General features: G+C 32.5%; 1 long non-coding RNA gene across 1 annotated transcript in view; it reads left to right on the top strand.

Annotated features, from left to right (window-relative positions):
- LOC147806840 (uncharacterized) overlaps positions 1-23,705 on the top strand; it is a 157,596-nt gene extending 133,891 nt beyond the window's left edge. The window contains exons 14-15 of the long non-coding RNA XR_015435295.1: positions 2,668-2,744; positions 12,419-23,705. This is a non-coding gene — a long non-coding RNA (uncharacterized LOC147806840). The remainder of the gene's footprint in view (positions 1-2,667; positions 2,745-12,418) is intronic.
- Positions 23,706-26,642: the final 2,937 nt, after the last annotated feature.

Below are 26,642 nucleotides of genomic sequence, written 5' to 3'. Positions count from 1 at the left end.
ATTTGCCATGTAAGTGTTTATCATCTGTTCTTCTATATCGAAGATTATTCTCTAAAACTTACAATGATTTTGATAAAGAAGAATCTTATTTAAGCAGTAATGACAAGTTAATTACAACATTAGATAAGATATCGTCAATCCATCAAAACTTTACGTTTTTTAGAACGTTAAAAAATGACCCAACCAAGTTATCGAATTTCTGTTTGAAATATTTCAAGCTGGAATTTTGATTCAAATGTTAACAAATTTTGGAACATCGTTATATCACTCGCCAAAAAATAATAAAACTAAAATGTCAGTTAATTCATAATCTGAAAATCAAAAGTTTGAATTTTGCCTCTAAATATTAGCTCATTGTTGAAAATCATTAACTTACCAAATATTTTCGCTAGCCCATTAGTTAAAAAAAGTTATGGGCAGTTCTCTAATATACAGTGATGAATGAGAAATTATCGGCAGTTAAAAGCTTCTAAACTTTCCATCTGATCGTGATAAACGATATTGGTTTTTCACAAAATTTATTACATGAGAGCAATAGGAAACTTAATGCATATTCCTCGATTGAAAAAACGACGAAATATTTTGGAAAACCTTTTAAATTTTAATATTGGTATCGATTCGCTTTTTACTTTTGCTTTGGCATGTCATTCGTTGCACACTTTGATCACCTCTGCGTTAAGTTATTTGAAAGTATTGTTTTCACAATCTGGAGAAGAAAAAAATTGGCAAAACCATCTCATTTCTGACAATAAAAACCAATTGTTTTTATTGTCAGAATCAACCATGCCCGTTTTAAGACATCGTTAGCCTATATTAAAATATCAGATTTTCGTTAGCTCATCCACCAAACAATATTATGGCCAAAACAAATGTGAGCTAATTTTTGACCTGCAAATCACAAGTTTGAGCTTGCCCCAAAACCTTGATCCATTCTATGGAATGGTTAGTGAAAAAAAACTTCATTCAAAATAAAAATTACTGCCGAAACAGCTTTTAGTTAATTCTTAAAAAAAATCTGCCACTTTGAAACTCAGTTCGAAATTGCACCACGTAATGTTAACTCGTATGCACTAACTTTTGCACTACAGTTTCTACTGTGCACTACAGTTTCATACAGCCTGCTGACATTTTTTGACATGTTTTTGCTGCTTACAGATAATTTTTGAACTAAATTTGCAATTTTTTTATTTCGAAGTGATAGTTTATTGAGACTCCGGTAAAAAAGGTTTCTCAGCCGATTAAAAAAAATTATAAGATTAAAAAAAAGAAACTACGACAAAAACTGATCTTTAGCCAAAAAAATTCAGAAGTTTTGTCCGGAAACATTAGCCTATTGTAAGAAATCGTGAGCTCGATACTTTTCGTTAGCTATTCAATCAAACGAAAGTTATGCTGACTAAAGTATGTTTTAGCTAATTATTAATTAAAATCTGAAAATTTCAATATTGCCTTTAAGTAAATATTAAGACAGCCCACGGTAGAAAAATATTTTATAACCATCGCTGAACAGCCAACCGATGTCGGATATACGCCTACTAATGTTCAATTCCGTAATTTTGAACGCAATCCAGAAGACAAGGAAACTCCTGAATCAAGTATTGGAAGATTTTTTTGATGGAACTAACCCTCATTTGCGTTACATGAAGAGGAGAATCATGTAAACCTTCCACGGTTAGCCGGACTGCAAGGGGACCCATGATCCGTCAACCACTGAGGATATTTTACGTCAACATCGACTCAACCAGCCATTAGTGGGATTCGAATCCGGTTTACCTCATCGAAAGGCAAGCTCTCTATACTCTGAGCCACCACGATTCCGGTAGAAAAATAGTGGCCAAAACAGATTTTTGTAAACACTTGATAAATCTAAGCATTTTTTTAATTTCAAACATTAAAACGACCAACTAAGGAAATCATTTGCCCACTTAAACTGTACAACTAAACAAGATTACTGAAAGTTTATCAAAAAACTGGAGGTTTCAATTATGCCACCGTTATTCCGTACTCAGAAATCATTATTCTAACCCGCTCAAAAAATTCATTCGTCTTAATCATTACGGTTAAGACAAATATTAGCTACTTTTTAAACTGTAAACAAGTTCAAATTTGACCTCCAAACCTTAACCTATAAAAAAAATCGTTATCCTGCGGGGCACCGACCGAGACTAGGTTACAACCAAAACAAGTAAAAAAAACAAAGCTGAATTTTTTCTAGCAAAACAGAAAAAAAAATCGTAACCTTCTCACCAAAAAAATATTACCAAGAAAGGTATTATTTTTGACTTAGAAAACACGATTAAAATTTTCCTTTAAACAATAGCCCCTTGTGTTTTAATACTTATTCCATCCGCTAAAAAATACAGAAATAGTTTAAAGTTTATTTTTGACCAAGAAACTACGAATTCGAATTTTCCCTGCAAAACGTTAAACTTTTATAGGAAATCGTTAAAACACCAAATTTTTTGTTGACCTATCAGACAAAAATCAAAAACTCTAAATCAAAATGATTTGAGAACTTAATCCATCTCTTTTGAGTTACACTCTTTCTTCCTGTTCTTGTGAATATTCGATTTCGTGTGCTTTGAATGCCAATATATTGTATACTGTACTACTTATTATATACTATATATTATTACGTATTAAATTTAATTTCTAATTGTTTTTTAGGCTTATTTTTGCAAGAGAGAAGAGAAAGCCCTAATGGCAACTAAAATGCGACTATTTGCTGCTAAGTTCCATGCGAGGTAACTATGGTTACTATTTTTGCAAAAAAATAACTAAAAAGAAACAATTTTCAGAAAAATAACTTTCAAAAAAGATTAATTTAAAAAAAATTATTATTACCAAACTAGAAGGTTGTGCCATAATATCTTATTAACAAATTTGTATAAAAGGATCAGATTTTAAAAAATCAATGGCTGGAAAGCAATGGATCAATTTATAAAATTTTAAATGCTCGGAAACAAATTTGAATTTGTATTAAAAGCGCAATATCAGTTTTTGAGCAATATCAAAAAGTGATAATTCAGTTTTTTAATCGCGTGTCGTAATAATATGTCAGAATCTTGTATTTAAAAAAAAAACGAAGCAGGACTAAAAAGTGATCAGTAAACAGAGTCGATTTATTAATGAATGCGCAAATTAAAGCGTCAGAATGTGCCTATTTTATAATTCGAATTTCAGGTGTCTTAATCTCATGCAAAAAATATCGCAATGTGAAAAACTTAAAAGGAAATGATCAGAAAATGACTTATAATTCACAACAGAATAGTCGCTAATTAAGCGTGATAGAATGTGATTATTTTATAACTTGGAATTCAAGTATCGTAATATGTTGAAAATATTGGAGTTTCAAAAAACATGGTCGAAAGAAAAGAGAGATTGAAACAACGTAGGCTTACGATCGAAACTTGATTTTCACACATCAATATGTGATCACTCAAATTCGAAATTTGCGTTTCGTAATAATATTACATCAAAATATTGGAAATTAAACTAAATCTTGCAGAAATGGCATTTTTTCAGTTGTCAATAAAAATTTTGACAATTTGTTTAAGCGCAATTATATTTTAAGTTTTACAAATATAATTTGATATCAAAAATATGCACGCACAGCAAATGTAACTATGGATTAAAAAAGAACTAAAACATAAGCAGATTATTAACACAATATTTTTAAAATTAAAACTAAAGGAAATTTTTTTTAAAAATAATTATGCTTTTCTAACATCAAAACAATAAAATCTTCGTGATGTTATAAATTCAGTAAAGATTACAGTTTAATACAGTAAAGATTACAGTAAAGATTACAGACTATAACAAGTTTCGACAATTATGAATAAAATAGCTAAAATCAAATGATATATTTTGGTTAGTTTCTTTCCTGTTCAAAAAAAAAAATCGATGCTCTGAATATAATCAAGTTTTACAAACATTATGTAATAACAGATAATAAAAAAATGTTCACATAAATACCTACAAAACCTTTTCAAAATTAAACGGATTTGAATTATAAACTTTTAGTCGTTCAGGGTGCAAAAAAAAAATTAATAAACGAATCATTCTGTTAACTTTTGATCTAAAGATTAGATCTTCACATTCTGTGACTCATTCCTAAAGGCCTGTTTACACGGTCCAATTTCTTGTATCCGAGAAATTGGACGGATTTCTCTGTCCAAGAAATTTGATGATTCGTTGACACTATCCAAGTTCTTGAATGTCACTGATTGGACGGGAGAAACACTTGCGCATGCGCATTGTTCATATTCAACAGTATAAAATCATACTTATATGACTTTAAAATTATTGAATAAATTCATATAAAATCATGATAACACAAATAATCCGCAACAGATAAATTTATTTGGACTAAAATATATGAAAACAGACAACAAAATGTCATAATTTGCTGCCTGCTTGTTGACGTCACAAAACCTAGGACGGTGATTGGTTAAGGGAGAAAAAACTTGGATGGAAAGTAGAACATGCTCTACTATCGTCCAAGAAGTTGGACCAAGTTCTTGGATGTTTGTTTACACGATCCAAGCTCAAAGCAAAACAAGTTTCCATCAATATCAATCAATCTCTGGCCAAGAAATTCGATCCTCTAAACAGGCCTTAAAAGTTCAAGGGGATGATATCGTATATGCGACTTCAAAAGTGCAGAGGCGATATTTTAAGTTACGAAATCATACACTATAACGTGCTTTCTCTGAATAAACATGGCATTTTTTCGATGGATTCGAATTACTGAACCACAGAATGTAAAGGTTAATCGCAATCTGATAAATAGCTCGAGAGCTTTTTAAGCGAATTGAAAACTTTTTGCTCTCAGTTATATTGACAAAAATTGTCTGAAATTAACTGTTAGTAAGTATTTATTATTTTATTTAATAATAGTCAGAAAAAATTTGAAGGTATACTTTTTTAATAGTTTTAAAAGAAGGTAATTTAACATGGAAAAAATACAAAATTTGAGTGAAATTGTTCGATTAGTTCCTGAGAAATCAAGTTTTTAATAAATTATTTTTTTTTAAAAGTAGATTTCTCAAGAATCCTAACACCATATTTGAACTATATGAATTTAAACCAACCTGCATCACAAGTCTTTTCTTAAAAAATTTTTTTTAATTAATTAAATTTAATTAGTTTTAAAAGTTGTTTTGAAGAAAAAGTGCAATATAAATCATTGGAATATTAGGGGAAAAGAGGGCTTTTTATATCTTTATGAAAATACATTATATGAATTTGCATGATTCATAATTAAACAAGCTCTGATTTTTCTATGCATAAGATGCTTATTACTTTTTTATATTCTTAAGATAAAGATAATTATTTAATGAAAAAAAAATTACTGTTATTGTCACTTTAATGATACTTTTTTTTGAGAAACTTAACTGTTGCAATGGTTGGTTACAAACTACATATTATGGCCTTAATATTACATTGTTACCATATTTCTTCAATTATTACTTTCGATTATAAGAGTAGAATTTTTTTTATATAAGCCTGAGCTCCTAACAATTTGCAGTTAGGTCTATCTTTATTTTTCCAAAAAGTGGTTTGTATTCATTGTTAAATCGCTTCATGGGTTCAAATTAATTATTGAGCGAGGCAGAGGTACCTCCTATTTTTAGTATTTCACAGTTTTGTGGAGACTATTCCCACCATTGGAGGCAAAAATATTCTGTGGAGGGATTTACGCTACAACAACAGGGGATCTATTTGAAATCTATTCAACAGATTCCGAAAATGTTTTTCAAGGAGATTTCACCCCTGATAAGATTTGCTAGCATCTCTTTGCTTGTGGTTGTGGAACATTAAGTAAAATAAAAATTTAGTCAGTGATTCTCTGCATTCTGGTTTTTCTTTTGAATGCTGTGGAATTTTTTATTTTAAATTCTGCCCTATCTTAAGAATTTTATTTCATATTTTTTTAAGTAAAAAAAAACTCATTTGCGTTGATCGATTTGGCTCCTTTCTGAAATAGTGCGTATATGGCAGTCGCCATACTTGCCACACCCTAGATATGTCACTGGAGATGGACTGAAAAGAAACCGATAAGAAGAAGAAAATCATTTTATACATGAAAATGGAATTAAACACAACACTGTCTCCCATCACAGAAACTGTTCAAATTTGCAGTCGACAAAATTAACGCACTCTGTTCAATGCTTGGCCGTCGCACATTGGTGAAAACACCATAGTGTCAGCAGCTTCGAATATCCGAGAAGCAAGGTCTTCAGCAGAATCCATAGGACCATCGTAGTAGATGAAGCTCTTCAGATGACACCAGAAGAAAAAGTCCATACATGACAAATCGGGTGAAGGCCAGTTAATTGGACAGCCACGACCCATATATCTTGCACCCATCCACAATGTAATGGGCTGGTGTCCCGTAGTGTTGGAAGCACATGCGTTGCGTGATGTGTGCTGGAGCACGGTTTAATAGTTCTGTCAACACCTCTTGCATATACAAGGGAATTTCCCTCCAGTCGTGTTGGTAGGTATGATGATCAGATGACTGTGCATGATTCCGCCAAACATTTAGCTCGAAACGTTGATGGAACAAACGTGGGTGCATTGCGTACGGGTTTTCGGTTGCCCACACGATAGTTGTAGGTATCCGAAATACTCTTCCGTGTGAATGTGCATTCGTCAATGAACAACACGTGTGCACAAATTTTTGTGTTCGCAGTCATCTTTACCACTTGTTCTATCAAAACCACGTGATAAAATTGACGTGAGTCTGATAATCCGATGCTTCCATGCTCTAAACTCTCAGCGCATGGTAGTGATGTATTCTTTCATTTCGCATGAATCGGGAAACTGCTTGTGACATCGTCTGCGTGCTAGATACAGGCCTTTCGCTGATATGATGCAAATTTTCGTCCGATATAAATTCAATTATCATTGAAAAAAACTCTGAAAAAAGTATAAAGTCGATGCTAATTACGACATTGTCAGGTAAGAAACATGCTAGAAAGTGGTTTGCAGATAATCAGAGTTGTATAAAAGAAGAATTTGGTAGTTTGCACGAGCAATACAATGCCAATGGGGAGGTCTTTTAACGAGGGGCAAACGCGATAGAATTTTATGTTTTAAAGAAATTGGCTTGAGTGGTTCTCAAATTGGCAGAAAAATAGGAAGGGTCTATGGCTACAAAGAATAGTTACCTCAGAAATCCTGAAAGCTATGGCCTTAAACAGCGTACTTGGAAGGTAAGAAAGACGAAACTGGAAGCTTTGCCTGCCACGGAAAGATTTCCTCTGCACAATAAATAATGAAATGAAATTACCACGCTGCAGACGCACGGATAGAAATTTTTTAAGTAATCCGATCATTCAATTTAAAAAAAAAACTCCGTTCATTAAATGACACAAAAATGTTCGTTTAGTATTTACAAAGAAACACCGTACGAATCGGAGTGATGTGGACGTTTAATTTAAATGAATTAGATGCCTGACGAAAATTATATTTATACGAACCAAAATGAATTCAATTATGTATCAGGATATTTTGGGAGATAATTTTTCTTGTTGCTCCTCTTATAACATCCGAAGACTGAACAATGCAATGCCGTACTTCATATTCAACTAAACACCGGATGCAATCACTCAAACGCTTCCCTTACCATTTTTTTTAAATGCAAAAAATCTATAGATTTTTTATTTCAGTAATAAATGCAAGGAACTAAAACAAAACATAGTATACAAGTTTTAAGTTGAAATTTTAATTTTTTTATGCGTGAAACACATTTAATTTAAAATCAGTTTACTATCCCCAGTTATCTCGGGCAAATGAAAAAAACTTATATATTAGTCTTTGTGTTGTCCCTTGTCTAAAATATATACAAAGTGATACTTTCTAAACGCCAGTGATGCCATTTCCTTCTACTCTTTTTTTTTCTTCTAGCAACCATCGTATGTATAATCGTACAAAAGACGTGTGCAGTTCCACAATCCAACAGCAAACCGCGATGGCTCAGGAGATAGAGCGTTCTCCTTCCAATGAGCCAAACCGGGTCCGAATCCCAATCGATCCGGCTTCCACCGACCACAGTGCTGACGTGAAATATCCTCAGTGATAGATGGATCATGGGTTAGAGTCCCCTTGCCGTCAGGCTAACCGTGAGAGGTTCTCGTGGTCTTCCTCTCCGTGTAGCGCAAATGCGGGTTAGCTCCATCAAAAAGTCCTCCACGAAGACAAATGTCTCCCAATACTTGATCCAGGAATTCCCTTGTCCTCTGGATTGGGTTCAAAATTACAAGGCTACGGAGTTGAACATTAGTAGTCATAAATCCATGAAATTGGGTCGGCTGTTCAACGACGGTTATAAAATAAAATAAAATCAAACAGCAAAAATTCTAAACAAAACTTGTCAAACTTCCAAACCAATCGCATCATATTATATTTTTTCTTCGGGCCGTGTAAAAATGGGATAAAACAAAACGTACTGACAAATTCTACTACTCCCGAGTTTCCTCGGGATAGTCAATATTTGCAATATATACTTACCCGAGTTAACTCGGGATGATCAGGAAAGCGGTTAATTGGCCATCACGTAGCCCACATCTGAATCCGGTAGAAAATCTTTGAACGATATTAGTAAGACACTTTTACAGATTGGATAGACAATTCAAGAACAACTCTGATTCGATTTATGCAATCAAGATATTTGGAAAAAAATATTGATATCAAAATTTTACGAACGCTATCTGGGTCCATGAATGTGAGATTGGAAAATGTAATTGAATACAAAGGGATGTCACGTTGGTTACTGATGTAACAATTGTACCGACTTTATACTTTTTTCCAATTTACTTTGTTGAAATCTTAAAATGACAAATGAATGTATTTTGCTATTAATTTAATTTTGCTTTTGATTTTTTATGCCGTAATCTATGACTACCTTATAAAATAAAATGATAGAAGTACTACTTTATACGTGCTACATTATAAGTACTACTTTATTCATACGTTTCATCATTTTCATCAGTGACGTTATACTCAGAATTACTAAGCAAGCAATTTGTCTCACGTATTGTCCATCCCTGCATAACCCATCAAAATATTTCTGTCTTCATTTTCGTCCATCATTCCAGACAGCTAAAATATTTTAAAATTACAAGTTTCACGTAATTTTTGAACTAGAAACCAAGGATCTGTATTTGACCTCCAAACGTTTGTAAGAACTAATCTTTAATCAAAATAAGAAAAACGGTTAAAACAGCATTTTATTAGCTTTTAAAGAAACTGACAATTTTAAAGCTGATATCGGAAGTCCTTGTTTTCCTCTAAAAAAAATTGTTAGACGACAAGATTTTTTTCTTCTCTTGGACACGATAAAGAAAGAGCCACTATGAGAAGGCACTAAAGTGTGTTTGGGAGAACCGGGGTTCGATCCCCAAAGTTTTTAGGTCCACCAGCTTCAAATCCAGTTGAACCAGCTCGTCTTCAAAGTAAAGGCGGTCAATGCATGATGCTCTCTTGATTCTTTCCCTAGAACCTATTATGCTGTTGCGGGGGAATGTTTATTTTTAACCTGCTTATAAGTAATTTTTGGCTAAAACATCTTATCAGCTTAAGTTAACTTTTGAACCAAATTAACGAATTTTGCTCGGAACTGTTAGTTGGTGTGAAATTTATCTAAATTTCGTTAGCCCTCCCTTCAAAGAAAATTGCTCCATTCTATATTATAACCGGCGTCAAACGGCGTTTGAACTCGTGGATAAATGTAACCTTCTTGGAAAACGTTTTGAAGGAACTCACCTGCATTTGCGTTACCGAGTGAGGAAAAACTCCCACGGTTAACCCGTTGGCAAGGGGATTTGAACCCAAGATCCGTCTAACATTGAGGATATACCACATCTGGTCTGTACTAATCGGGAGCAGAATTCGTAAATATTAGGCATTGCTGGGAATTAAACCCGCATCCCCTCCCCACTGGGGGGCAAGCACTTTATCCTCTGAGACACTGTCTCGCACATAATCGAATTGAATAAACATTCCTATTGTAGGTAGAAAACGTTCCAAAAAAAAGTTGTGGCAAATTATGAAGATGATAAACATAATTTTGAAATCTGCTTTAAAACGTAGCCCTCGTTCACTCACAAGAAAGCATCGTTAGATAATCACCTAAACAAAAGTTAAGAAGTTTAGCCCATTTTTGACCTGGACAATAACCGAAGCTAGAATTTTACCTCCAAGCGTTAGTCCGTTGCAGGAAATGATTATTCCTCTAGCCAAAAGATAAATAAAAATATATTGAGACTAAAGGAAATTTAAATCTTTCTTCATAACATTCGCCTTATTGCAGAAGTTTTTTTACCTACAGTAGGCAACCTGACCCAAAAAAATTACATTCAAAATAACTTTTTCTTAATCTAATATATATATAACTAGGAGGCTTCGCCCCCTGCTCGATGGCGCTCGCCAACCCCCGGAACTGCTTTCGCAGTTAATTTTGGATTGCTTCGCAATCCGATGCTCGATTTGCTCGCGCATTGGATACGTTCTTAACGTCTAGCTTTTGTGTACTTTTTTGAACACTGAAGTTCCGAAAACGTTTCACTGTAGAAAATTCTAAACCTGTGCATTTCAATATTAATTTGAAATTGCAAACAGTTCACATATTTTTCTTAATCACACTATTCTAAAATTTCAGTTGTTGAGAAAAGTAACTGTTGTAAGTTTTGTTTAATGATTAATCTTTGTTTAATGATTAATCTTTTTTGTTTAATGATTTCTAATGTCTTTCCCACCAGAGGGCTAAAACCATGTGTTGTAAAACAATATGAAATAGTACTGAACGCCGGATGTAAAGCATCCGCTTCGATGAAGATAATTTTGTGAGAATTGTTTTGATAATTCGGTGAGAATTCACCCGATTAGACATATGATATGCTCACTACGTGCTCTTACGTGCCGAAGCCTATCAATTAAAACGTATTAGCGTTTTATGTAATATAGATTAGCCATATGATGCTCACTACGTGCTCTTGCGCGCCGAAGCCTATTAATTAAAAATGAAAACTGTTGCCAACGCAAGAAAAGAAATATCATCGGTTTTATTGATACATACCTATTAGCGTTTTATATAATAAGATTCTCTTACGTGGCTCCCAAATTTTGGCTGTATTTCTTTTCCGCCGGTGGCAACGTTTGCTTTGTTTTGTTTACGTTACTGTTTATCTTACACCGCGAATCGACCAATGAATGCCGCTAAAAATGTCACATGCCAAATCTAGCTGAGGTGGCTCAACATATAGCGCTTTTAAAAACGGAAACCGAAGTAACCAGAGAGCATCAGCTGCGGCAATCTCATACTATTAAGCTAGGCAGAAGTGAGTAGTCTTTGTCGATAGATCTCTATTTTAGTATTTCTTCGAAAGCGCTTTTCTTCACGAATTTATACATTACGAATTTATTTGACGATTTTTGATTTATATCACGAATTATACTACAGCACATTTCTAATAGGTTTAACGAATTACATGTCATCTATTTGAATTCAAATTTATTTTAATGACTTAGTATTTACTAAAAAGATGTAATTTTAAAAAAAAAAAATTTTATGAATTTGAATGATTGTTTTGAATTCATAGGTACATTGCAAATGCACAAAATTCTAAGTTAGTAGCGAGCGAAGCAAACCATATAAGATTGCGTAACAATTTTCGGGGGTTGGCGAGCGTTAGCGAGCAAGGGGCGCAGCCCACTAGTTTTTAATAAATCTAATAAATTTTCAAACAGTTTCAGATATTTAATCCGATTTGTTAGTCTAATAAAAAAAAAATTTAGCTCACATTGCCATTTCCTTAGCTGGATCGCCGAAAAAAGTTACGACCAAAACATAACTTCGAGAATTTTTAACTATAAAACCAAAAGTATGAATTTCACCGCCATTTGTTGACCCATGCTGGGAAATTAAAAACCCATCAAAAATGTTAGTTAGCTAACCCTCTAAAACATTTCGTGATTGGGACAAAGGTTAGCCCATTTTTGACCTACAAACTAAAATTTTTAATTTGGTTCCAAGCATTAATGTATACTACGATACCGTTAGCACATATGCAAGAATGAATTTTGTCTTGAAACGTTTTAGTTGATATGATCTAGTAATCACTATTTTGCCTCAAAATGTCATCCCCTCAACCAACAACTTTTATTACTTTAACCTTAAATAAAACGCAATGGATAAAACGAGTCTTGCATAATTTTTGACAATAAAACCACAAGTTTTAATTTAGCCTTCAAATGATGGTGAGAATAGTTTAAACAACAAAGTCAGTCGTTGCTCATTTTCAGATATTACAGTAAGTTGTTAGAGAGAAATGTTGTTTTGACAATAGTTATAATTTTTATAATTGTAATAACATGCTATGAAAAGACATTAAAAATGTACTTCTTGTTTCAGGATCTGTAGAGTCAATCTGTTGAATAGTTTGATACGTTGCTCACACAAATATGAATTCAATAAGAAGTGATGAGTGAAAAAAATGTCATATGATGCCAAATTAATTATTTAATACATGTGATTACGACGAATTTCAAACATTATATGTCGCCGCTTCGTAAACTGGCTAATGCAGTTTGTGCTGCAGATCATCCAATTGCAGAGACAATTCTACCACTACAAAAATATGATTCCAATTCACTAATATATAGGACTTGTTAACTCAATTCTGTGGTGGGATGCCTTTTCATAGATGAAGATTGACATGGTTGATAACTTTGGTGACCCCACATTGGTGACCCGGACGTGATGTGAAAATGCCTACCTTGATAGAAACTCCCACTTTGATATGAACACCCCTATCTTGACAGAAACTCCCACCTCGAACCAACTACTTTAATGGATGGTCCACATTGAACAGTTGACTTGCAACTTGTGACTGCGGCATTTTTCACCTCTTCACGCTATTGCTACTCAGTCTCAATTGCACACACAACGTCGGCCTGTATACACTCGACTGCTAATAGCAACATAGGAGCAACCATGACGGTGAACTTAATACAGTTTTCCCGGCATCTCACAAAACAGCAATGAGTCAAGTACTGGCATTCGAATTCTATCAGATATAGTTCTGGTGGGGGAGTACTGTAGTGTATCTACCACTACAAAAATACAATTCTAATTCACTAGTATATAGGACTTGTTAACTCGATTCTATGATGGGATACCTTTTCATCGATGACGATTGACGATGCCGGTAACACTCGCCCCATATCCACCTCCTCATTTTCATAGGCCCCGAAGTGGGAAGAGATTCATTGGAAACAAACTTGACTGTGAAAGTATAAAAATTTTGAAAATTACATCTTGTGCAATTCTTTTTTGTCCAGTTTTGTAAGTATTTGATTGAACAATTGCCGTCCATCAGAATATAAGTGTCAGTAAGTTCAGAATGGAGGGCGAAACTCAAAACCTCTCTGATGGCAAGATTTGAGATAACATTCGAACAGTTGTCTGTGTTGCGAAACCTGCGATGAAAATTCAAACCAACCTCTAATTTAGCGTAGACACAGTAGCCAAATCTACCGGAGTGCAATCTACTACTATCAGTGAAAAATACAAGGTCCTGAGATGAGGTGTATGGTTCAGACTTAAGGTCTTTCTGATACCATGAATCATCCTTAATTGCCAAATATTAAGTATCACTACAGTGAAAGTAAATGGAAAACTAGCATATATCTGTTTCATTCGCCTACCAAGTCTCCTTATTTACTAATTCTAGACTCAACACCGAGAGAATATTAAATTTAATCTGATCCGACAAATATTGAGGGTATACCAGTTGAACGAATGACTAGAAAAGCAGCTATTAATACTTTTTCCCCTCTGAACTATACAGAGCAGGTGGAGACTGGTAACCTCAAAAATTTGACAGTGCTGCAGAGGGTTCGAGACTAGAAAGACGTCACAACTTTGAAAAACGTAAAATAATCGCAGAGGAACATTGAGGGAAATCGCAAGCGGAGTTGAAAGGGCACCATCAGTTTAATCTTTACGTCAGATGTTTTACAGGGAGGGATGAAAGTTTCTTGGTGAAACCTTGTACCCCTCATATCTTCATCATCACCGCCAAGGATATAAAAGAAAAGACTCTTGGAAGTGAGAACAAATGGAGAAGATAGGACAATTTAGAACCTTGTCAAGAATTTTTCTAAAATATACTTTTAGCAAATTTATCTGTAACAGTCTAATATTATGTATATTTTTAATGCGATACAAAAAACATGCTGTATATGTGTTTAACATTAATCATATATGATTGCTCAACGTTAACCCCTCTCCCCCTATTTAAGTTAAACCTCCTAATTCCAAAAAATATTCTTAAGTATATCAGTTGATCTTATATTTATATTGTATTTAATACGAATATGGCTAAGCCAGTGATGTAATTAAAAGACTATTTAGTGTGTGTGTCATATTTACAACCTAAGAATAACATTTTAGCTGAGCAGAAGATTGATCAATTTAGACATATTTAGTTGAGTTAGTTTCTAGTGCAAAATTTAATTCGGATAAAATTTGAAAAATATCGTCAAAATAAGATGGTAGGTTAGGGAGTAAGATATACAGTTTCTGATATCTAATGTTGAAAACTGTAGTAAAAATTTCAGTTTTATTCCAAAAAATCTCTATTTTTAAGGTAATACAAAGTAAATAAATAATTCAATCGCATGCTGAATTTTCTCTCAGCAAATAAATTTAATATTTCAAATAAAATTAATAATTGAGTACAGGGATGGACTGCCGTACCCTGAAAACTGCAGCTCGTTCAGCCAGGTTACTTTCTGTTGAAATCTATTTTTTAGACAGAATTGTAAAAGTAAGCTACAACTAAATAAGTTTACAAATTTTGTAACAATTTCATATGCTAAAAACAAATAGGTTCAAAAATATAATTATAAGAAAAGTAATTTCCACATCTCATTTATTTTAATATGCAGCACCGCACCAAACTTTAACTCGCGGACTGTCAAGGCAACTGAGTTCCTCAATATTGATTATGATAGCAGGTTAGGCTACCGATATAAATATTAAGGTTTCAAGTATTGAACAAATGAAGGTATGTTAGATAAGTGCATGAATGATATTGGAGTATACAAACTTTTCGCAACAACTCGATTATAAGAACTTCTCAAATTTTAACGGGTTAGAACCAATCTTGATAAAAAAAAATTTAAAAATAGTGTGTTCGGAAAATAATTTAAAGATAATAGATTAAAGTACAGATTTAAATTAGTAAGATTGCATGGTAATGCACAATGGCAAAATTATAACATGGTCAAATTCCTAGAGTAAAGTAGTGGATTTTAACGCAGAGTAGATTTTCAAATACAGAAGTAAAGTAAATAGGTTTTACTATTAAATTAACGCGACTAATTTTGCTGAAATAATTACTGATAGAAACATAGAATTCAAAGCAAATGGGATTGATTAAAAGTAAATAACTATAGCTCGTTCACCAGGAGTTGGCACTTGGCTCCGCCTTCATCACGTGGTATGCGACGATACTATTTCGCTATTTTTGGGAGAAGGTTGTGAGCAAACTTGAACAATGTTGCTATTTGGCGATCGTTTGGCAAAACAATTTTTTTCGCAAACTTTATGTGCATTTTTTTAACAATAAATATTTCATAAATTTGATTATATTTTGCACCATTTCTTATGATATTTCTTTCTTTTGAGTGAATAGTTTGTCCTTTATGAGCTATTTCGCTGGGAGAACAACAGTTTTAAAAAATTTAAACTATATTTAATTAGCTAGTGTAACAAAAGGTATAATAGCAGATGATAAAGCAAAGTAATGACTGAAAAATAATTCACTTTTTTGTGTTTGGCGCAAATTAAGGGTTGTCTCAATTTCAACAACGGAGATGTTTCTCTTCTAACTCCCGCGCTAAAATGAACTCTGCGTCCCAGGAGGTGGAGCCAAGTCTCAACTTCTGGTGAACGAACTATAGTTTGAATGAAGGATAGCAAGTTGATTTACGAAAACTGATCAAATAATACCAAGTTCGTGGTGTACCGATAGAAAAATAGTGTGATAAAGTATTGGTCACCGCTGAGCAGCCCTAAAAAATAAGTCGAACCGATTAACTTTCTATAGGTTGAACCTGATATAATTTGGTAATTTTTAAAAACCAATATCCTTTGACCATACTGCTCACTAAATTATATCGGTTACCACTAACATTAAAACTTTTGTTGAAATCACTCTAATGAACAATACCTACTATCTATTTTTTTACCAAAATTTTTTTAGACAATTACTCAAACCCACAATGTTTCTATCGCAACCTGCAATTCATCAACCTGCAATTTCTATCGCAACTCGAATTTGTTATATTTCATTCGATACTCAAACCTGGGTATTTCATCAGTTTTCAAAACAGTAACTTTAATTCTATACTAAAACTTATTTAGTTTCTATCGTTGCGTTATTACTCAATCATTTTTTCAAGATAAAATTTTTTACTTCGATACTCAAACCCACAACACTCTTCTTGGTGCGCAACCTGACCGTAACTCGGTTAGTTTTCAAATAAAGTTTTTTTCGGCCAATTCATGAACTCACTAATTTTTAGCCGTATTCGAACCCACTACCTTCTTCAAGTACCGATAGGTAGGAAGTAGATGTGAGTATTAATGAAAAGATAATTATTTTGAAAAACGACCAAATTTTAGCAGGTTCAAATACTAATAGAAATTTAGTGAGTTCAAGTATTGGTCAGGAGACTTATTTTTTAAAACTGATCAAATTATAGCGGGTTCGAAAACTGTTCAAATGATAACACATACTAGAATCGATTAAAAGAGTTATAAAAACTGATAAAATTAGAGCAGGTTAAAATACCGATAAGAAGTTACGGTTTCATACCCTCATTTTCAAAATGTTCTATAAATATTTATTTCTTCAATACTGGGGGGAAACCTGTTTTTATGATGCATTGTGTTTTCTTGATAGAATTCGATTAAAAGGGAAATCAAATGAAAATATCATATTGCAAACATGACATTTAAATTAAAAAAAACCACACCACACATTAAATAAAAAAGCACAAAATTCTAAAATATCTTAACCATTACCATAAAAGTTTAAAGAATAACATGAGCAATTTGGATGTATTTTGAAATCTGTAAACACATCTATTATTTAAGCAAGTTTAATTTTAAAAAATTTCGCTATTTTTTTTTTCTTTTCTTCACGAAGCCAAAGAATTTTAGATCTGATATACAAAGAGAATTATACTATTATTCGTATTTAACACTCGATTTTATAGGGCGCTATATTCTATTACATAAAAATTTATGTATGTACTACAGCAACTATTGCACACTATTTATATCACAAAATTATCTCAGTTGAGAATCTTAAAAACAATTTTTACAGTAAGGTTTAATGTAATTACGATTTTATAAGGACTTCATGAAAATTTTCTACGAATATTTTTCTCTGCATTTCTCCCCATCTCATCTGTTTAGGTAGAGGCTAGGGAAAACATATAGGGTGGTGTCTCGTCTCCCTTTCTTAAAAAGGTGACAGGGAAGCCAGCATCGAAGAATTCTCTTTTTTCCCCCATATATTCCTTATCAATTTTGGCATAATTTGTGAGTTAAGTAGCTAGATAATAGTGAAAGAAAAGAAGAGAGAAAGGACAGCACAAAACAGGTATAACATAAACATGTAACAACACAAGCAAACAGTTCACTTTTTTTTTATTATCGTATGCCTGTTTTGGCAGCGGGGGTGCGATTGTTCCTGTTGTTCAGTGGCGTCATCTACGGCCTGAATTCGACTTCTGCCACATCAACAGTTCACCTCAGCAGTCGGTTAGGAGGAACCATTTTTTTTATTTAGGTTAACAAAATAATTAATTAGTGGTTAGTAATTTGTTAAAGTTAGTATTAGTAAGCTGATGTAAAAATGAGCCGCAGTAAATCCGCGAAGGAGGGGCCAACCCAAGCAGGTGTAAATAATAAAGGTATAAAATCACATTTTTTCTTATTTGCTCGATCTCTACCTATAGCCACACTTCACATGCTTTCTGCATTAGAGAGTAGACTCATAGGAAAATAAAAGTTAATTTCTATCTTGACTTTCAAATAGATTAAAAACTTTTAAGTTAAAAAACTAAATGGAACTAAAAACTACATTAAACATAGTTCTAAAAGAAAGAGGCCTGGAAATTTGAAAAATATATTTTTGACAATTAAATACAAAAAAATATTAAGAAAAGAGATAATATTGTTGTGAGTACTATACAATTGTTCCCTTCCCGATATCGTTTTCGAGCGTTGCAATCGCTAATAACTGGATGCAATGAAAATTTCTAATATGCCCACTCAAAATATTTACCGATTTTAGGGTATTTTGACAAATTTAAATCTCCAGAAAATAAATTGCCTATTCTCTTAGAAATCAGTTTCAAGTAAATCTCAAGTAGCAAAAGTAAAAAAGCGATAAAATATAAGCGGAATATCTTAAATGGGCATGCACCTTTATTATACTTAACAAGGAATCAAAATTATAAAAAGATTTTTTTTTAAAAAAAAAAAGAAAGAAGCAGTTTTAACATTTATTTTTTATTCCTTTTTTTTTACAAGTAAATTCAATGAAATAGTTTAACAGTATCAATAAGTTTTAACATAAAATATATTACGAAAACTCATGTCTATAAAATGTTTTGCTGATGAATCTGTAGACACACAAGCGTTTATACAGCAACATCAGATCCGATTAACTGATAAGCTGTATCAATTGTCTGAAAAATTTAAAAACAAAATCAGTTATGGCATAACATTACAAATAAAATATAAAAACAGTTTGATAGTGAGCTTTTTGATCTGGACATAGCTCATAATGTATGATTAAATAATGGACGCAGGTCTAAATGCGCATTTAAGGAAATGGGCTCAACTAAAAATGCCCAGTGGAAGACGGATCATTGGTTAGAGACCCCATGCTGACGGTGGGATGTTTTCGAGGTTTTCCTTTCCATGTGATGCTAATGCGCGCTATTTCCATCAAAGAGTCCTTGTCTCAATCCAAGAGTTCCATTATTTTTTGGGTTGAGTTCAAAATTAGAAGGTTACGTAGTTGATCATTAATAGTTATTAACTCAGAATCGGATTACAGAAATGTAAAACTCGGCTGTCCAACGCCAGTTATCTATATATAAATGAATGTGTGTCCTTTATAGACTCCTATACCATCCGACAGACAGCGTTGAAATTTGACATACAGATGGTTTCAAGCAGGAGGAAGGTCACTGTCAACATCAGAACATTCTGCGACAAATCGTTCTTGCAGAATGAGCGGAAAACGAAATGGAATTTTATGATTGGTTAAGCGTTAGCCATTGCTTTAAATTTAGCTATTCAATTTTCACATATTTTAAAGATAACATCAGTGATAATTGCTAGCTTATAACTCTGTTTAAACAAAAAAATAATTTATTGCAAGTATTTAATTATTTTACATTCGCTATGTCAGATGAATTCAAAGAACATTACGTGGTAGCACGCATGGTTTACGTCATTAAATTTATACTTCGTCTGTTCTTACGCAATTTTATTTTATTTATATTAATTCTTTTAAACGTGTTTCTAAAAAAAATACTCATTTAAAACCAATGGTAATGAAAAAGAAAAAAAAATTATGTATTCAAAAGAGAAAATTAATGAGAAATACCCCACATAATTTACAAGTTGCTCTTTTATTGAAGAATTTCTGTTGATATATTCCGAAAACCCCGTGGCCAGTTAAGAATTGATTTAAATAGAAGTTTGACTGCAGGCGAGTTAGTGTGGGATCTTTAAAGAAATTATATGTCTGCCTGCCCTTTGCTGATTCACTCCAATCCATTTATTCATTGTGGCTTGTTTTATGTATCTACTAATGAAAGTTCTTTCCATTGGGAGCATCGTTTTTGGCTTGCTCCTCGTTACCTTCAATCCCAATGTTGTGCATTTTCGAGTAAGGCTAGAAAAATATTAGGTTCGAGTCGAGATTGGATTAAAAAACTATTCAAATTAAAGGAAGGTCAGGTTAAAACAATAGTAATCTATATTTATAAAAAGTCTGGTTGTTAATCAAGTCACAACATGCTCTAATGCCGATATATATGTGATTAATACTAGTGAATTTAAATCGTCCCAAAGGTGGGTAGAGTTATAAAAATTACAGCAAATTGATTATCGATAGAAAGAAAGATAAATGATTTAATTTTTAAAAAAAAGGTTCAAAAACTGTTTTAATATTAGTGGATTAACCAACGGACAAAAAGATAATTCCAGTATTGGTCAAGACAGATTGATTTTTAGTAACTTATCAAATTATAGCAAGCTGGAATATCGATAGAAAAATATTGGTTAATCGAAAGGGTAATTTTTATCTTTTATTTTAATCAATGGATGGTGTTTTCTACACTAGGGAACGCTGCAAGCTCGGTACCGCCTAAATTTCCGGGTTACTGTTTCCGTTGTATTTTAAAACCATTTGGCATCATTGTGTTTTGAGATTCTTGCAAACATTGTATTTGATTACTTGTGTTTACAATGCTAAAAGTGCTAACGTAAGATGTTGCACAGCTTGCAACAAGAGCAAACAGTAATAAACTTATGAAAAGAGGCCATATCAAGACTGCCAAAAAAGCGAGTTAATCAAAATCTAGCAACCATGTCACCTTTTTTTAATAATATATCTCTAAATAACTAAAACAAATTTTCACTTCAAACTCACCAGAATTACATAATAACATTAATATCTTATGAAATACGGCAGATTTGAGCTCAGAAATTATCTAATTTATTTATTTTATTGAAAACAAAATTATCAGTTTGAAAATATCGCCTCACAGAATAACATCTAGTAAGCAGCTGCAAACTTTCTAACCGGAACTAGAGCAGGCATACAGCTCGAGATTGTTATTGTTTACATTTCTACTGAAAACACCATCCATACTCGAACTATCAAGAAAATTGTTTTCGTGCCCACTATCTTTCTATAGGAGGCTAATTCTGCTAAAATTTAATCAATCCCAATTCGAATCCACTACTCTTCTCTAGGTGCTTGAACCTGCTATAACTTCATTTATCAAAACCGCTTAACTAGGTACTATATACTGACGTCATAAGCAATCCCCGCTTTTTTTGAGTCCCTTGAAGGTTAGTTTCGTTTTAAACTAGTTAATTTTGAGTTATGATTTTAAAAAATACAGGTCAATTTTAACATACTGATTTGATTTTTGAGAGTTTTATGTTATAGACTATTCAAAATCATCAAGATTACCCTACGCATGCAGGTTCCTCATTATAAGTCCGAAATTACAAAATAAAATTATGGAAATCTAATAAGGTTCACGAACGATTACTAGAAAATGCAAATATTACGAGAATTTTTTAAATCACTATAACGCAGGTTACTTTAATACTTCAAAAGATACTTATTATCTTTCAGTATTGCTAATAAAGCCACCATCAGAATGCAAAAAATTATAAATATATAATATTAAAAACTTTTTCTTCTTAAAATTCCTCTTTATTAAATTTGTAAATGCTTTAATCTAAGGGTCAGTATTATGAAGTGAAGAACTTCTAGTTACTTCTAAAAAGTTTTAGTGCTAGAAATCTTTAAATAACTAATTACGAATATGCTTAAATTTTAGATCTTTAGCAATTTAGTGTAAAATTAAATTAATTCACATAACTTGTAATTAGAAGTTTTTCCAAAGTTAATCAATTCCCTTCATCAAGCGTTTCAAGATTCAACACATCAAATGGTAATTCATCTTTTTCAACTCATTGGTGATTCCTTGATGAACAAACAATAAAATTCAACACTCGCAAACCTAAAAATAAAATTTTTTATTTTTGCAATCATGATTAAAAATCAAATTTAAAAATGCTGATCTAATATTATACAGTAAACTCTCGATAACTTAAAGTAGAAGGTTAAAATGATTTAGAGATAGCGAGTTCAAAATAACAAGAACTAAATATGTTCTAAAACATGACTATAAAGTAGAGTAATGAAACAGAAGAATAACTATTATTAAATCTGTATATGGTGATAGATTATTAGAAGTCTAAATACAACAATGATAATTTTATTTTTAAAACTAAGACAAATATACATTAAACAGAAATGAATCGATATACAATAATTTTACATGTGATTCTTCTGAAAAAATTGAACTTCTATTTCGAAAAAAATTCGACAAAGGTTTTGAGAAAAAACTCTTCGACAAAGGAATTCAAATTAACATTACTTAGACATATAATGCCAAGGGATAAATATTTTTTTGACATAGGGTTTTTCGAGATATCGAGAGTATACTTTACAAAAAATAAATTTGAAAACTAAAATTTTAGAACCATTTCATTAGTTCCGGTGTAGAAGAACCATGATATCGAGCCTGCAACCTTATGAATTAGCCTTTTTTATTTGATAAACACAATCGAGTTTAGCACGATATGGGCTCAATTTTGACACGCATCAGATAATGCAAATCTGAACGATAACACGGTCCAATATTGTCATGGGTAGAACTTTTAACCTTTGCTTTATTATCTTTGTTCAATATTGGATCTGCGGCTTATGTTCTACACAGAAGTCTCTTAATTTTGAAAACAAGGGAAAGATGCTCAACTTTGTTTCATGCTAATTAATTAATTACACTTACCTAATCTGTTTAGTCATTATTCGACTCAGATATAAAACATTTGTTAGGTAACAGTTTTAGGACGTCGTTGAACAGCATTCTTTAGGATCTACTAATGTTCAAATCTTGAACTAGAAGACAAGGGGACTCCTTGATCAAGCGTTGGGAGAACAAGGTGCGTAGCGTATGTAAAAAGTACTTAAAGGTGCTTTTTTTGGGGATTTCGTTTTTAAAAGCTTTTAAAGGTGCTTTTTTCAGCTGACGTTTTTAAAAAGTACTTTTTTTTCATGAATATTTTTTTTCTTCTGTGATATCTGGTGGATCCCATGCATTTCACGAAAAATAGGGTGTTTGCTATGGAATCATTCACGCAATCTTCATGTCGTACCCACGTTGTGACTAGCGCATACACTTGAAACCGAAACAGGAGTGCTCCAATTCGGATAGAGAATATCAGATCCTGTTTTTCTTTTTAGTTTACTTTAATTTTATTCTTGTTTATTTTATTTTACTTCGACCACTTTTTTGACGTAGGGGGTAAGGGTACTTTTGTTCTGACTTCAGGGTCAAGTTGAATTCATTTGGATTGGACCAATGATGTAGGAAAGTACTGATTGTTTCGATTTACAGCCGTTTCTTTTTGGGTGAAAAATATTCTTTTAACTTTATATCGGCTGAATTAGACTGAAGAAAAAGAATGTGCATCGGTATTTTCAGACTTTCACAAACAAGTGGTCATACCTGACACCTTCAGAAACTTTGACCATAAGAAAACAAGATTAGATGATTATCCCTTATTTTGAGAGTGATAAATTTCCTAAGTTGTAGGAAATTATTTTGAGTCTTTCTCATGGAAAGAGGATTCAGTGTGAACATTGAAATTGAGTTCCTATATTTCACAGAGAATTATTTACGATAATGTAAAAAAATGTGGGGGGGGGGCTCCATAAAGTTGAAATAACGAGAGAAATGCGTGTTTCATGTAGCAGCGCACATGCTAAGTATAGAGTGTATCTAGAAGTCCAAAAGGCTAGAGAAAAGGAAAGAAGAAGAAATGTTCTGCATTAAAAAGAAAATAATAGATTTAGAGAAATATATAATAAACCTGAAGCAAGCGAGCTGGCTCACCAGGCAGAAAAATTTTCATTTTTGAAAAAATCTAATGCTATACGAATTGATATTAATAAAAAGCAGAAAGAACTGTTGGATCTAAAAAACAAATTATCAGATAAAAAATAATGTTCCTGTCATTTACTTGTTGATAAGAAATGTTGTTGATAAGAAATTACATGAAAACTACATATGAAACTGTATGGAAAATAAATATGCCTTATGTATGTTTATATACTTTTTTGCATTTAAGTGAAATTGTTATTATAAATCTTAATAAATCTTTGTTTTATGTGATTGAATCAATTGTAATTCATTTTAAGAGTAGAGCTGGCAAACTCCACATTGCTGAAAACTGGTTAGTAACCTTTTTTTTTTAAATTATCTTGGAAAGAAAGGGTTTATTGTAGTGTAAGATTGTTAAATGGACTAGAAATTTTTTTAAAAATATAAATAAAAATTATTAATTTTTTTGTGTGCTAGATTACTTTTTTATTTCATTGATTGAATGTGAATTTTTTGAGTGCTTGAAAATTTTTGTAAAGTGCTTGAAAAGTTTTTAAAAAGTGCTTATTTTTGACTCAAAGATTTGGCTACGCACCCTGGAGAAAGTTTGTCTTCGTGCAGGACTTTTTTATGGACCCGAAACGATGGAACTACCTTGCATTTGAGGATTTTAATGGAATTAACCTGCATTTTTATTAACCATGCTGATACAATAACTCAGAATTCAAAAACGATTAATTTAAAAGCTAATTTGCACACTACATAAGAAGTTTCCTGTGAATAATTTGATCTAAGCTGGGGTTACCGTTTGGTCAGCCGGGATTTAAGGCAAGACTAGTGCAAAAACATTTTGGGCAAAATTTTTGAAATTGAGATTATTGTTAATTTAGAATTCATGCATTCTTAGCTTTCTAAAAATACTTTACTTTTACACTTATTTACAAAAATTATAGCAGTGCTTGTATAAGATGATAACAGTGGATAGACTAATTATTTGAAGCCTTTCATGTGTTTATCTCAAAATCAGATATTTTTTTCACATGTTGCATCACGTTAAGCGACGCCCGGTGGCTGAGCGGTAGCGCTTCGCTCTGTCGTGCCACGGGTCCCTGGTTCGATCCTCGGGCCGGGCAGGATTGACTCAGCCTTTCATCCCTTCAGTGGGTCGATAAATGAGTACCAAGCATGCTTGGGAACTAAAGACTGGGGGTTCCGCGTTCGGCAGACCACCTGACCGGAACATCTGCTCCTGCACCCCAGAGCCCAAGGTCAAGAAAACTGAGATGGGCACAGTAGGCCTTGGCCCTCTATGGGCTGTCGCGCCACTGAGTTTAGTTTTAGCATCACGTTAAGCACGATATCTCATGTTTTTAAACTAATTTTTAATGAGTGCTTATGATTATACTGTTAAATATAATAAGGTTATCCGAATATAAGGTCACTTTTCCAAAGTCCCGGCTCACTGAATTGGAAATTTTTTGTCACAGATTATCGGATATATGGTCAAGTTTTAAAAATCGTTATCGCTTATAAGGTCATTTTTATCTGAGGCGAGGGGAGCTCTTTCCTGACAAAAGCCAATTTAACTTCTTTACAAGGCAATTACCCCTCTCGAGTTCAATGAAAATGTTGCAACCAACAAACAAGCTCAATTTCAGAAATTGTTTCACAGTGAGGACAATGACCCCCAGACTGTAGCTGTAACCCAAGCGGAAGCCTTCAATGCAATAAATGTCATACGAATTTTTTTTACAAACCATGAGGGAGCTGAGGAACATTTTGAGAAGTTACAAAATCTAGAACACATTGTTCGAAAAATGAAACCAAAAACGAGATGTAATGTATGTAGGTACACTTTGAGGAAATTTGTAAACAGCTTTATTTCAAATTAAATTTTTTTTAAAAAATCTATTTTCTTTAATTCTTTACTAATTCTGTTAAAATTTATTGACTTAAATATTTAATTTATGGCCGATCGTTTTCATTTGTATTACCATTTTTAAAAAAACATAATGTGTACTATTTACGTTCTTAGTTACGAACTGCTAATGAATCAGTAAAAAGGTCACCCCGCTTAGAAGGTCACTTTTGTGATGTCCCTTAGGGAGACCGTATCTCGCATGTTTTGAACTACATACTAAGAAAAAAGTAGAATTTCATTTTTTATGCATGTCTTCTCTCAAAAATGTTTTGCTTTTTTAACAACATTGATCTTTAATTCAGTAGTATATGCACTTTCTAAGATAATAGTTCTAAACAGTTTATAACATTCTAAATAAAATCCTCAAAGGATTTTGGTTTTAGGCGATTTCTTTACACTGTTTAGCGAATATGAAGAAAAAATGCTTTATTTTTACCTAAAAATAGCCATATAAAAATAATATTTTTTTCCCAGTTTTAAATGTTTTTACACATAGAACAAATAAACTAGTTTTTAAAATTTTATGTAAATATTTTTAAAAAAAGTTGTCGAAACTAGTAGGATACCTTAACGCTATAGCGTTAAGGTATATCACTTATTATAATAAGTGAACGACATCAAAAATAAAGTAAGTCATAAATTCTCTGACGGATCATTTTAGAATACTTTTTTTAATTCAAAATTGGCTTCGAGATAAAGATTATACGTAAACAAATTGTGATAAGACTGGTTGACTATCAACAATCTGGGTTTTTAACTTGAAATTATGAATTCAAAATTTAAAAATTTCTCTTCCTCTGCCAACTACAAATGCAAAAGACAGACATTTTTCAAGTACCGAAATCGACAGAATTTTTCTAAGTACCGAAATCAACAGAATTTTTCTAAGTACCGAAATCGGCAGAATTTTTCTAAGAACCGAAAACTT

This window comes from Parasteatoda tepidariorum, chromosome 7 (assembly GCF_982258835.1).
Source record: "Parasteatoda tepidariorum strain Cologne lab strain chromosome 7, Ptep-v5.0, whole genome shotgun sequence".
NCBI lineage: Eukaryota > Metazoa > Arthropoda > Arachnida > Araneae > Theridiidae > Parasteatoda > Parasteatoda tepidariorum.
This window is presented reverse-complemented; position numbering and strand designations above follow the sequence as displayed.